Raw genomic sequence first — 11909 nt, 5'->3', positions numbered from 1 at the left:
TCTTGCCACAACAGGCCTAAGGATGCACGTCAAGAGACACCATCCTAATGTAGACACAGTGGAAGGCGGCATCACCGGCAGCAGTACACAGAGCACTCCAACCTCTCCAAAAGAGAGGAAAACCATTGATGCAGAAAACCATTGATGCTTGGGGCCTGCCAGTAACAAGGGTGAGATCTGGAGTGAAGCCGCCATCCGTGAAGGAAATCACACGTCGCATGGGAGAGATGATGGCTCTAGATCACCAGCCCTTCCATATGGTGGCACAGGAGGTGGTCAGAAAGTTGACTTTCACCGTCCGTAAACGTCTCCTCCCGCTGATGGAGAGTAAGAGCCATGTCTTGGCAGCACTCTGCAACCCTCGCATCAAGGACACCGTCTGCCCCAAAGATTTTCAGAGGTGGAAGGCAGAGCTTGTCTCGCTCGTGAGAGGAGCATACTCTCAGAGGGTGGGGGAACACTCTGAGCAACTGACCATTGCCGTTCTTCCCCAGAACCCCAGCGGTTACGCCAGCAACACTTCCGATAGCCCCACCTTGCCACCAACAAGGGATGATGGTTGGGCACTGCAGCAGAAAAGCTTTCTTAGAGGAGAGCATCACTTTTCTTTCAGAGGAAGGAACATCTTTGTCGGCCCAGGCGGCAAAGTTAGACTTGGCCGAGTATTCCATAAACCGTTACTTCGAGGAGCCTCAGGAGTGTTTCTCCAGTGATCCATTGTCTTACTGGTCCTCCTGAAGCAAGGCATGGCCTGACTTCTCAAACGTCGCATGCAAGTTACTCAGCTGTCTGCCAACTAGCGTGCAGAGTGAGAGGGTCTTCAGCCTGGCGGGCGATGTCGTGAGCCTCCAACGTAGCTTGCTCAACCCCCTTGCGGTGGAAAAGCTGGTCTTTCTGAAGGCCAACCTGCCACTTTTGGGCTATCCAGATATTGATTTTGAGGGTTACGCCCCGTAGATCACTATTGGATTGTGTTTTTGAAAACCAGAAATGCTCTACTTAGAAATATCAACACTGCCTTGTTATCAGCCCTGTGCCGCAGAATATTTCTTCTGCTGTATTGCTCCTCAAGACCAAGTCTGTTACTTTAGAAACGGGGCGGTATTATGATCCTTCCTGAGGGATGGGTGACCTTACAATACTGTAGTGATCCCCACTTGCGGACTTTGCCTGCATACAAAGGAACGGTCATTTGAAAAACCTAAAGTACCTTAAAAAAACTATTTTTTTAAAAAAAAATATTACCCTAAAAAAAACCACCTTAAGTAAACCCTTTGAAAAGGGAGAACACTGCATTTACCAGAGAACAGCTGCTACATTAATATTGATCTCTATTGAGTTCTCACTGAATCAACTTTTGATCTCATCTTTAATCAATCCACTTCAACTACCTCATCCCCCCCGACACTTCACCCCGTGATACAATCCAAACCTCCATCACAACAACCACACCAATAATTAACCCCCCCCCCTTTAACTACCTCACCCCCTATGACCCTATATCCCATGGTACAATCCAAATCCCCATCCCAAAACCAATCACGGCAATGACTGCGGCACCCTTCACCACAAAAAACAAATTACTCAGCTGGAGCCAGGCATTTCTCTCTGTGAAACGCTTCTGCGTGTGGTTATTTCTTCCCAAATTAATTTGTGTTATAGAAGATAGTAACTGGGAAAGTATTTCCAACTTATCAAATCCTCCTCCTCCTGAGTACGTGTCACAGTACGCAGTGGTGTGGGGAGCTCCTTCGTGACAACAGAGCTGAGCCATCATGGCTTGTAATCGTCCTTTAATATTGGTGTACTCTGTAAAGGGGGAAGTCAAAATGTCACCACGCCAGCTCTGTTCAAGGCCCCCATTTGCACAGAGATTGTGAACTTTGCACACACCATTTTGAGGAAGAACAGGAGATTGAACTACGCTGTGAGTGAACTTGCAGGGCATCACACCAGGCCTAAATTTTGGTGCACCGCCATAGCTGTGCCACATCCCAAGGGTTTGCGGAGGTGGAACTCATTGTTCTGGGCATGGTGCCTTCAGAAATATAACCCTGGAAGGACGCATTTCTGCCCTGAACAAGAGTTGCCGATGCTGACATCGTTGGGATAACATCCCACTGAAGCGCTATGCCATCTGCTCTGTTTGGGCAGCTAAAGCTCTTCCGGCACTGCTGATTTGTTAGGGCCATCGATATGAGGAGATCACATAATTTCCTGGGGTCGTTGAAGAAAAAAAATTAGTCTGTTTGTAGATTGCTCCAATTAATAATTTTTTAAAAAAATTGGTTCAACATTTTAAATATAATTTGTTCTCAATAAATGTTTGTATTACTTTAATGTTATTCTGCGTCTTCCCTCTCCAAGCTCTACGTAAGATCCGTACGATATCATACGTACGAAACGTACTATAAAGGTGTATAAGCTCTTTGACAACACCGCTCCAGAAGTTTCTCTGTAGCTCCAGTCCTCTGCATGTAACACTAATCTGCCAGTCTCGGGGGAAGATGGGGGGAGTGACGTTTGCATTTTGCTTTCACTGCATATCCTTAAGGTTCCCTCCAGTACGTTTCGGAGGGATGGGTGTACCCTTTCCCGCACATGGTGGCATCGCGTTACTCAAACACCCCTACGCAAGAGCTGTCATTGTTGGGTGACTATTCCTTATCTTCTGGGCAAGGAAACTTTTCCTCCATCTCTCTGTACTTTGTGGTGTCAATATCCAAACTGCTGTTTGGCTGTGTTCTGTGCCTTGCTGTCATTTCATGGTGCTTGTCTGGTGACTTCTCTGCTCCTGACTGGCATTGAAAGAAGACATCTTCAATGAGACGTCTTCTACAGATGTACCAATTGTCTTGTTGGAGCTGCCTGCCTGGCTGCCGAGTGTAGGCCAGTACTTCATCTCTGACAGTCCTTGGGAGGACCAACACTATCTGCTCTATGTGTGTTACTGCTTCCTGCTTCTTCAGAGTACACCACCTGTTCCCTGTCTCCTGTCCAGTATCCCGTAGAACTTCCCTTCTGGAGCCTACCAGTCCCTATCCTATCTTTGAGGGGTGTCTGCTTGTCTGCTGAGTTGTCCTGCGGTGTTTACTTCTGGCCCGGTCTTGTGGATTTGCCATCTTTTTTCCCCACGTCTGTGGAAGTCCTACTTACGTGTTAGTTAATGGCTGGGTTTTTAACATAGGTATTTCATGAGTAAAGGCCAGCTAGGTAGCCCTGAGTTATGTACTATTCTGTTACGGCTTTATCGACATGAAGGTGACTTGGTCCCCCTTTTTTCCTTCACATCTGAGCTTCCCTTTCACTGCAAGCTGTTACCTTGTGGTTGACTTTCAGGACTGCCTGGTTGATTGCTGTGTGTTGATGGGTCATTCAGGTCTCCAGTTTATTCTGTCAAGGCCCCCTTGTATGCCTCGTTGCTCGGGTTCCTTTCTTGACTTTGTCTGCGCTAGCAGCAGTACTGTCCTTGGGGTATGTTGTACTTTCCCTTGTTTTCATGTGGCGTTATGCTTCTGTTGATGTGGGTAGCTACCGTACTGAGTAGGGGAATGGGAGGAGAGATGGTAGGATATAGCTTATCCCGCACTTCGCTTCCCTCTATGCCTGTTCTGCACCCTTTTAGTTAAAATCCATTTCCTTGGATTATCCCAGCCATGTGCCATTCCTTCATGACCCCAGGGATCTGGTCCAATGTAACCTTTGTCTTTGAATGACATTTTCTCTGAATCGCTGGCATCAGGTTTCTTCCTCTTTCCTTTGACATCCAAAGCAGTGTTGGCTTTATACTCAGATGAATCCCGCCCTCCCAGCTTCCATTGAACAAGACCACTGTCCCCTCACTGTCCATCTCCCAGTGCACCTGCTTTTATTATTCATGTTTACCATCTTCTCCTTCCACCAGAGGAGTTAAGGGTAAATGCGCCCCTGGAAGGCTTTGAGGTGGCCGGAAAGGTGTGCTGGCCTTCACTTCAGGCAAGCATTCAGTCAGAAACTGACGGGGGTTATGGCCTGGGGCCACCCGGGAGGGTTTGGAGTTAGTCACACAACGGGAACAAACCCATACTGTTTCTGCACTGTTTCTAGAAATTTGCAACTGCTCAAAAAATAAATTGATTATGACAGCAAAGTCCAGTTGATCACTGCTGTCTTTTTAAATTCCCTTGGAAGATTCCTCATTTCCCAAAGGAGAGTATAATGCTACCAGTTGAACAAGCCCCCCCCATCGTCCCCCCCCCCCGAGCCTGTAGGTGTTCATTAATCCAGTAGTTTTAAAACATCTTCACCTTCTTTGGGGAAATTCAGAAGTTCAATATACAGCTTGGCAAGCATCGTTTCTTTAATTCCATAAGTCTGACATTGGTAAGGGTGGCCTCAGGGCAAGGAAGCGGTCTCTCCAGGGCGGTACTGGCCGGGTTGACATTTGCATTTAGCTTTCACAGCATCTCCAGAAGGTTCCCTCTGGTAGGTTCCCCACTTCTTGGCTTGATTGAATATCATCATCCGTGGAATAAAGTATAAGACAGCAGTATAAGCTGTCATAGAGCACTGCTCCAGAAGGTTATCAGTAGCTCAAGTGATCGGCATGAAACCTTAATCTGCCAGTCTCGGGGGAAGGTGGGGGGAGTGACGTTTGCATTTAGCTTTCACTGCAGGCAAGCAGTCAGTCCCCGGAAGGAATTGTGGAAGTGACGCTTGCAGATAGCTTTCACTGCATCTTATTCGTCCTGAAGTAGGACTCCACTTTCTTGATTTGTACAAAAACCCTCTGTGAAGGAGTGTGGTTGAACTTACTGCCACCTAATCTGTGAGGGAAGCCGGTCAATGATCAATTTCAGCTTAGGAGCTATTTTATAAAGGGACTATTAATTACTGAAGGCTTTATACATTTAATAGCATAGTGTTTACTGTCCCTGGCTTGACTTTACTTCTTATGTAGGCTGTTTGTCTTAAGAGAAACTGTATCAGGCAAGGCTTGAGGAAAACAGTAACAAATTTATTTTAACAGGAGTATAACATGTTTAACTGTTTCTTCACAAGAGGCACAAATCTTGATTGGTTACATTAGTAAGGTTTCATGAGTAATCTCAGGCACAGACTTCAAGAGGTTTCTATAAGCAGATGTAACTCTTCTGGACAACTGTCCTAATAAAACAAATAAGCTAAAAGGCTTATTAACAGAATTGGCTCCCAGCCAAACCTTGATTCTTAACTCAGAATCAATAACCCCCTGTAGTTTTATCACTACCGGGTCCTTTTCCTTAACCCCTTTGGTCACCAATTAATTCCCTGAATCTCCATCCAGAGACTCAGTCTTTCCAGTAGCTCACCGGCTTACTGACACATTCCCTGAATCTCCACCCAGAGACTCAGTCTTCCCAGTAGCTCACAGGCTTACTGACTGACTTTCAAAACAGCTGCCCTGTGAAGAGGCAGTTTGCTCCGCCCCTGTTGCTATGGCAACCCAGCTAACGCCAAGCCACCATCTCCAATAAAATATATTTCTTCATACTTACCATTTATCAACCACTGTCTAAACAACACATAAACATGAGAATAAAAGTTACACATCGTCACACCAACATCCATCTGCCATGCTATTGTCTATTTCAATTCCTTCCGATGACTCCTCATTTCCCAATGGACAATGGAATGCTGCAAGTTGAGGAAGTGCACCCTCCCCCTTCCCGGAACCAGTAGGTGTTTGTTACTTCAGTACTTTTAAAGCATCTTCTGCTGGGCCCAAGGGGTCAAACCCATTCTGAAACAGCACTGTAATTAGAAATCTGCTGCCACAAAGAAGTTACATTTGCTGACTCCGGCCAGCTTGAACCAAGGGCTCAAACCCATTCTGAAACACCACGGTAGTTGGAAATCTGCTGCCTCAAAGAAGTTACATTTGCCGAGTCGGCCAGCCGGAGTGATGTTTGCATTTAGCTTTCAGTGCATCTTTTCAGTGCAGTGTGCTGTGCCATTGAGGGCAGGGATTGTCTGTCAAAGCCCAGCTTGACTTCCCCTTTCCTCAGGATGTGGCCAAATTATTTCTGTTTGCTTCCATCAACGCCTGTTCTGCACCCTTTTAGTAGAAATCCACTTACTTGTTTTATCCCAGCCACATGCCATTCAATAGTAATCCCAGGAATGTGGTCCGACGTTTCCTTTGTCTTTGAATGACATTTTCTCTGCATCACCGGCATCAGGTTTCTTCCTCTTCCCTTTGACATCCAAAGCAGTGTTGTCTTTCCATAGAGTAAGCCCACTGTATCCTTGGTGTCCATCTCCCTGTGCCCCTGCTTTTCTTTTTCCAGTTGTCCTTCTTCTCCTTCCATCAGGGGGGTTAAGGGGAAATGCGACCCTTGGTGGGCTTATAGGTGCCTGGAATGGTGTGCTGGACTTCACTGCAGGTAAGCATTCAGTCAGTAACTCAAGGGGGGTTAAGGTCCGGTGCCACCTGGGAGGGCTTGGAGTTTGTCACACAAGGAGAACAAACCCATACTGTTTTCGTACTGTTTATAGGGACCTGCAACCGCCCAAAAAACAGATTGATTTTGACAGCAACGTCCAGCTGATCACTGCTGTCTTGTTTCCGAGAACCTGGAATGATAGACTTCAAAATATCTACACTGCTCAGTTATCAGATCTGTGCCGTGCAATATTTCTTCTGCTTTATTGTTCCTCGACACCAAGTAGATTCCTTTTCAAAATGGGGCACTATAATGATCCTTCATGAGGGATGGGGCACCACTCAATACTTTTGTGATCCCCACTAGCACTCCTTGCCTTCATACAGAAGAAAGGTCAAACAAAGACCCTAAAATACCTTCAAAAGAACATCCTTAAACTACCTCCAAAAAAAGAAATCCGTTAAAAATTTCCCTTTAAAAAAAGAACCCTAAAGAAAAAACAATACAAAAGGGAGGGCCTTGCATTTATCTGAGAACAGCTAGTACCGCAGGTGCATCCAGCGCATCCATTATCTTCAATGAGGATAACGGGATATGAAAGGTTTTCTGGAACATCCCTGGAATTACAGATCCCAATGTAAAAAAGGTGGGCATTTTGAGACTGGTTCCTCGCGTCCATGTTGGCCAAATCTGCATTTGGTTAGAATGCGCTTTCCACAAATTGGATGTTTCATATGGCATTTGGCGCTCGCAGAGTAGGCTAAAGAGCAACTACAACTTCAGTAGGTTTCTACTTCTCTTGCTGGAATGATTATCCTGATCCAGGCGAGAAAGTACAGTATTACTTTAGAACCTCTCTGAGAACAACGGTTCAAGAAGGTTCTCAGTAGCTCCAGTGCTCAACAAGTACAATTAAGCTGCCATTCTGGGGGGAACGTGGGGGGTTGGGGGGACATCTGGATTTAGCTTTCAGTTCGGTTACATTAAATCTCCGAGTTCATTAGCCACTGGCTGATTGCCCCAACATTGAGTAGCCTTATTCTGAAGGGTGTCCTTCAGGACTGCATGGTTGTCTGGAGGTTATGAGTGTGTTCTCTTTATGGATCTTCCCCACCTCTGTGGTCCTCAACCATCTCCTACCTCTCGACACGAGGCTACCATTGTGAGATCAGAAGAAAAGGTTCTGAGGCTGTTAGGGTAGGTGGGAGTTGTAGTCCAAAGCCCCAGAAGGGTGCAAGTTAGCCTTGCCAGGTGTAGATGCCTGCAGAGAGGCCCCGAGCATCCCTCTGTCTGTGCCCTGCAGTGTGCTGTGCCATTGAGGGCAGGGATTCCCTCTCAAACGCGAGCTTGACTTCCCCATTCCTGCTGTAAGTGCCTCGGGGTTGCCGTCCCTTTCTGGGACTGACTGTTCCTTTGCAGTTTGATGGAGTGCCATTGACCCCAGATATATTTTCTCATGCCAGCTTTACATCCCCATACCTGACCTATACTGTCTTGGTTAGATTGTTTCCGTCCAGGGCAGCCTTTCCTCTTTACCTCCTTTGTCTCCGGGAGCTACTGCTTGATTGCTGGGTGACTTTGAATCTTTGGGAGCAACCCGCGGAGGATGTACCATCTCTTTTCTCAATTGAATCTGTGAGGAAAAGAGTCTAAAGTCCTTATGGGTAGAAACTCTGATGTTTTCCCATGAAGCGCCTTGTTGTCAGGTGGCCTACAAACCCTGAGAAATTAGTGCCTGTTTTCCTGCCCTGTGCATTTATACCGTGTTCTTTTTCCTTGGACATTTAGCCTTCCTATGTGCAAAGTGACTTGGAACGGTCAATTAATAGCGTGTTCGGAGTTTGCTAGTAGCTTCCCTTCTTCCAGTCTCTACTTCATTGACCACAAGTAGTGGTCCCTATCAAATGCAACGTTACGGCTCTGCAGTGGCTGCCTGTATGTTGCCATGATGCCCTTTTGGTGCATTCCTGTATTCTCTCTTTCCTTTCTTTGAGGGGTGTTTGTTTGTCTGCTGTTTTGTGGAACCCGATACAAGGTCTGCTGCAAAATTCACTGAAAGGCTTCCTTGTCTTCCTCATTCGTGGTGTTACTTCATATCTCTTTGAAAAAAATTTAATCTCCCAATTTAGTCCTTTGTTTTATTTTATGTTATCATCTGAAATAAAAATTTGCAATGTTGGTTAATTGAATTTTTCTGTACAGTGAATTCTACTTTGAGTATTCATACCCTGACCTTCTCTAGACCCAGAGAGGAGTCTGTGGGGTGTCCGCTTCACTGCTGTGTGTATTCCCGCACTCCTCCATGGTGGATCACCTTGAATTTGGCGTTGCCGGCAGCAGTTCCTTTCTTGAGGTATTTTGAATGTTCCCTCGGTGTCACTGGTTGTGCCAAGGATCCCTTGTCTGCCAACACTGCTTTGGATGTCAAAGGGAAGAGGAAGAAAACAGATGCCATCGATGCAGGGGAACTGTCACTCAAAGACAAAGGAAACAGGTGGCCGCGTTCCTGGAAAGCGGTCAGTCCCGGGGGGAAGGGAAAGAGTGATGGTAGTACACATTCCCAGTGTGCAGGATCAATGCCCCTCGGGAGGGCTTAGAGATTGTCTCACTGGAGGATGGCCGATATGCAGTGAAAGTAGAATGCATTCAGACACTCCTGGGGGATTGATGTCCAATGCCCCCCGAGAGGGCTTGGAGGTGGCCAGAAAGGGTATTGGCCTTCACAGAGCAGGCAAGCAGGCAGTCCTGGGGGGGGGGGGGGTTAAGGCTGGTGCCCCAATGGGAGGGCATGGAGGTGGCCGGAATGGGGCGCGTTTGCCTTCACTGCAGGCAGTCAGTAAGTCAGTAAGTCAGTCAGTCCCGGGGGCCAGGATGGATGCCCCCTGGGAGGGCTTGGAGGTAGTCACACTGGAGGATGGCTGAAATGCAGTGAAAGTAGAATGCATTCAGACACTCCCGGGGGGTTGATGCCTGATGCCCCCCAGGAGGACTTGGAGACAGCCGGAATGGGGCACGGGCCTTTACTCGGCAGGCAAGCAGTAAGTCCCAGGGGGCCAGGATCAATGCCCCCTGGGAGGACTTAGAGACAGCCGGAATGGGGCATGGGCCTTTACTCGGCAGGCAAGCAGTAAGTCTCAGGGGGCCAGGATCAATGCCCCCCGGGAGGGCTTAGAGATAGTCTCACTGGAGGACGGCCAATATGCAGTGAAAGTTTAATGCAAGCAGTCACTCCCGGGGGGTTAAGGCCTGATGCCCCCCAGGAGGGCTTGAAGTTGGCTGGAATGGGGCACGTTTGCCTTCAGTGCAGGCAATCAGTAAGTCAGTCAGTCAGTCCCGGGGGGCCAAGATAGATGCCCTCTGGGAGGGCTTGGAGGTAGTCACACTGGAGGATGGCTGATATGCAGTGAAAGTAGAATGCATTCAGACACTCCAGGGGGTTTGATGCCCGATGCCCCCTGGGAGGACTTGGAGATGGCCGGAATGGGGCGTGGGCCTTCACTCGGTAGGCAAGCAGGCAGCCCCGGGGGGTAAAGGTGCGATGCCCCCCGGAAGGGCTGAGGTGGCCGGAAAGTGTATTGGCCTTCACTGCAGGCAAGCAGACAGTCCCGGGGGGGTTAAGGCCCGATGCCCCCCAACAGGTTATGGAGGTGGCTGGAATGGGGTGCATTTGCCTTCACTGCTGGCAGGCAGGCAATCAGTCAGTCCCAGGGGGCCAGGATGGATGCCCCCTGGGAGGGCTTGGAGGTGGCCAGAAAGAGTATTGGCCTTCACAGAGCAGGCAAGCAGGCAGTCCCGGGGGGTTAAGGCCCGATGCCCCAATGGGAGGGCATGGAGGTGGCCGGAATGGGCCGTGTTTGCCTTCACTGCAGTCAGTCAGTCAGTCAGTCAGTCAGTTAGTCAGTAGTCACACTGGAGGTCGGCCGAAATGCAGTGAAAGTAGAATGCATTCAGAAACTCCCGGGGGGTTGATGCCCGATGCCCCCCGGGAGGGCTTGAAGATGGCCGGAATGGAGCAGTGGCCTTCACTCTGCAGTCAGTCAGTCAGTCAGTCCAGGGGTTAATGCATGATGGCCCCCGGGAGGGCTTGAAGGTGGCCGGAATGGGCCGCTGGCCTTCACTGCAGGCAAGCAGTCAGTCAGTCCCGGGGGGTTAAGACCCGATGCCCCCCGGGAGGAGTTGGAGGTGGGCGGAATGGGTAGTGGCCGTCACTGAGCAGGCAAGCAGTCAGATTATCTGTGTTGAACTGGATTCAATGTGTATTCACTTTCCTAAAAATTTGGCACCAGATTTCTAACTGCAGTGGTGTTTCAGAATGGGTTAGAGCCCTTGGGCCAAGCTGGCCAGAGTAAGCAAATGTAAAATTTTTGTGGCAGCAGATTTCTAAGTACAGTGGTGTTTCAGAATGGGTTAGAGCCCTTGAGCCAAGCAGGCCGGAGTGAGGAAATGTAACATCTTTGTGGCAGCAGAATTCTAAGTACAGTGGTGTTTCAGAATGGGTTAGAGCCCTTGGGCCAAGCTGGCCGGAGTCAGCAAATGAAACTTCTTTGTGGAAGCAGATTTCTAAGTACAGTGGTGTTTCAGAATGGGTTAGAGCCCTTGGGCCAAGCTGGCCGGAGTGAGGAAATGTAACTTCTTTGTGGCAGCAGATTTCTAAGTACAGTAATGTTTCACAATGGGTTAGAGCCCTGCTACTTGCGGATACTAATTCAGCTACAACCTACAATGTCGCAAAGTTTTGTGCAGCAGCATACAAAATCCGCCAGGGAATGACTAGTTCCAAAAGTCAACTGTGTGTCCAGTAATCGTCTTCCCTGAATCTACAATTTGGTGATGGATCTGGACATTGTATGTTTTTACCCTGTTTCCCCTTCTGTTCCCTCACCCATATTGTGTTTTTAGTAGTTGTATTTATATTTTTAATGTACCAAACATGCCAGGTTTGTAAGGAAATGTGACACTATTTCCTGTGCTGGTCAATGACCGAAATAAATGTTTTGATTTGATTTGGGTTAGAGCCCTTGGGCCAAGCTGGCTGGAGTCAGGAAATGTAACTTCTTTGTGGCAGCAGATTTCTAAGTACAGTGGTGTTTCAGAATGGGTTAGAGCCCTTGGGCCAAGCTAGCCGGAGTGAGGAAATGTAACTTCTTTGTGGCAGGAGATTTCTAAGTACAGTAATGTTTCAGAATGGGTTAGACCCCTTGGGCCAAGCTGGTCGGAGTCAGGAAATGTAACTTCTTTGTGGCAGTGCAATTTTTATTAATTTTTATTAATTTTTTACTTTATTTTATTTAATTTCTATATTTTATAGTATTTTATTATTAACTTGTGTATTTTCTTACATTTTATTTTATTATCTTACTACTTATTTTATTACTTTATTTTATTATTTTGTAATTTTTTAATTTTCTTATTTAATTAATTGGATTGATTTTAATTTGTATTTTTACGAACTTAATGTATTTTAATTTCATCCAGAATTTATTTTAATTTGGTTTCTGTTAGTTA

The 11909-nt window shown here is 47.3% G+C and overlaps 1 pseudogene; it reads left to right on the top strand.

Annotated features, from left to right (window-relative positions):
* The first annotated feature begins 1775 nt into the window (after window positions 1–1775).
* LOC137095628 (large ribosomal subunit protein uL4-like) lies at window positions 1776–2255 on the top strand (annotated as a pseudogene).
* The last annotated feature ends 9654 nt before the right edge of the window (window positions 2256–11909 follow it).

The sequence above is a fragment of the Anolis sagrei genome, chromosome Y (genome assembly GCF_037176765.1).
Source record: "Anolis sagrei isolate rAnoSag1 chromosome Y, rAnoSag1.mat, whole genome shotgun sequence".
NCBI classification, from domain to species: Eukaryota; Metazoa; Chordata; class Lepidosauria; order Squamata; family Dactyloidae; genus Anolis; species Anolis sagrei.
This window is presented reverse-complemented; position numbering and strand designations above follow the sequence as displayed.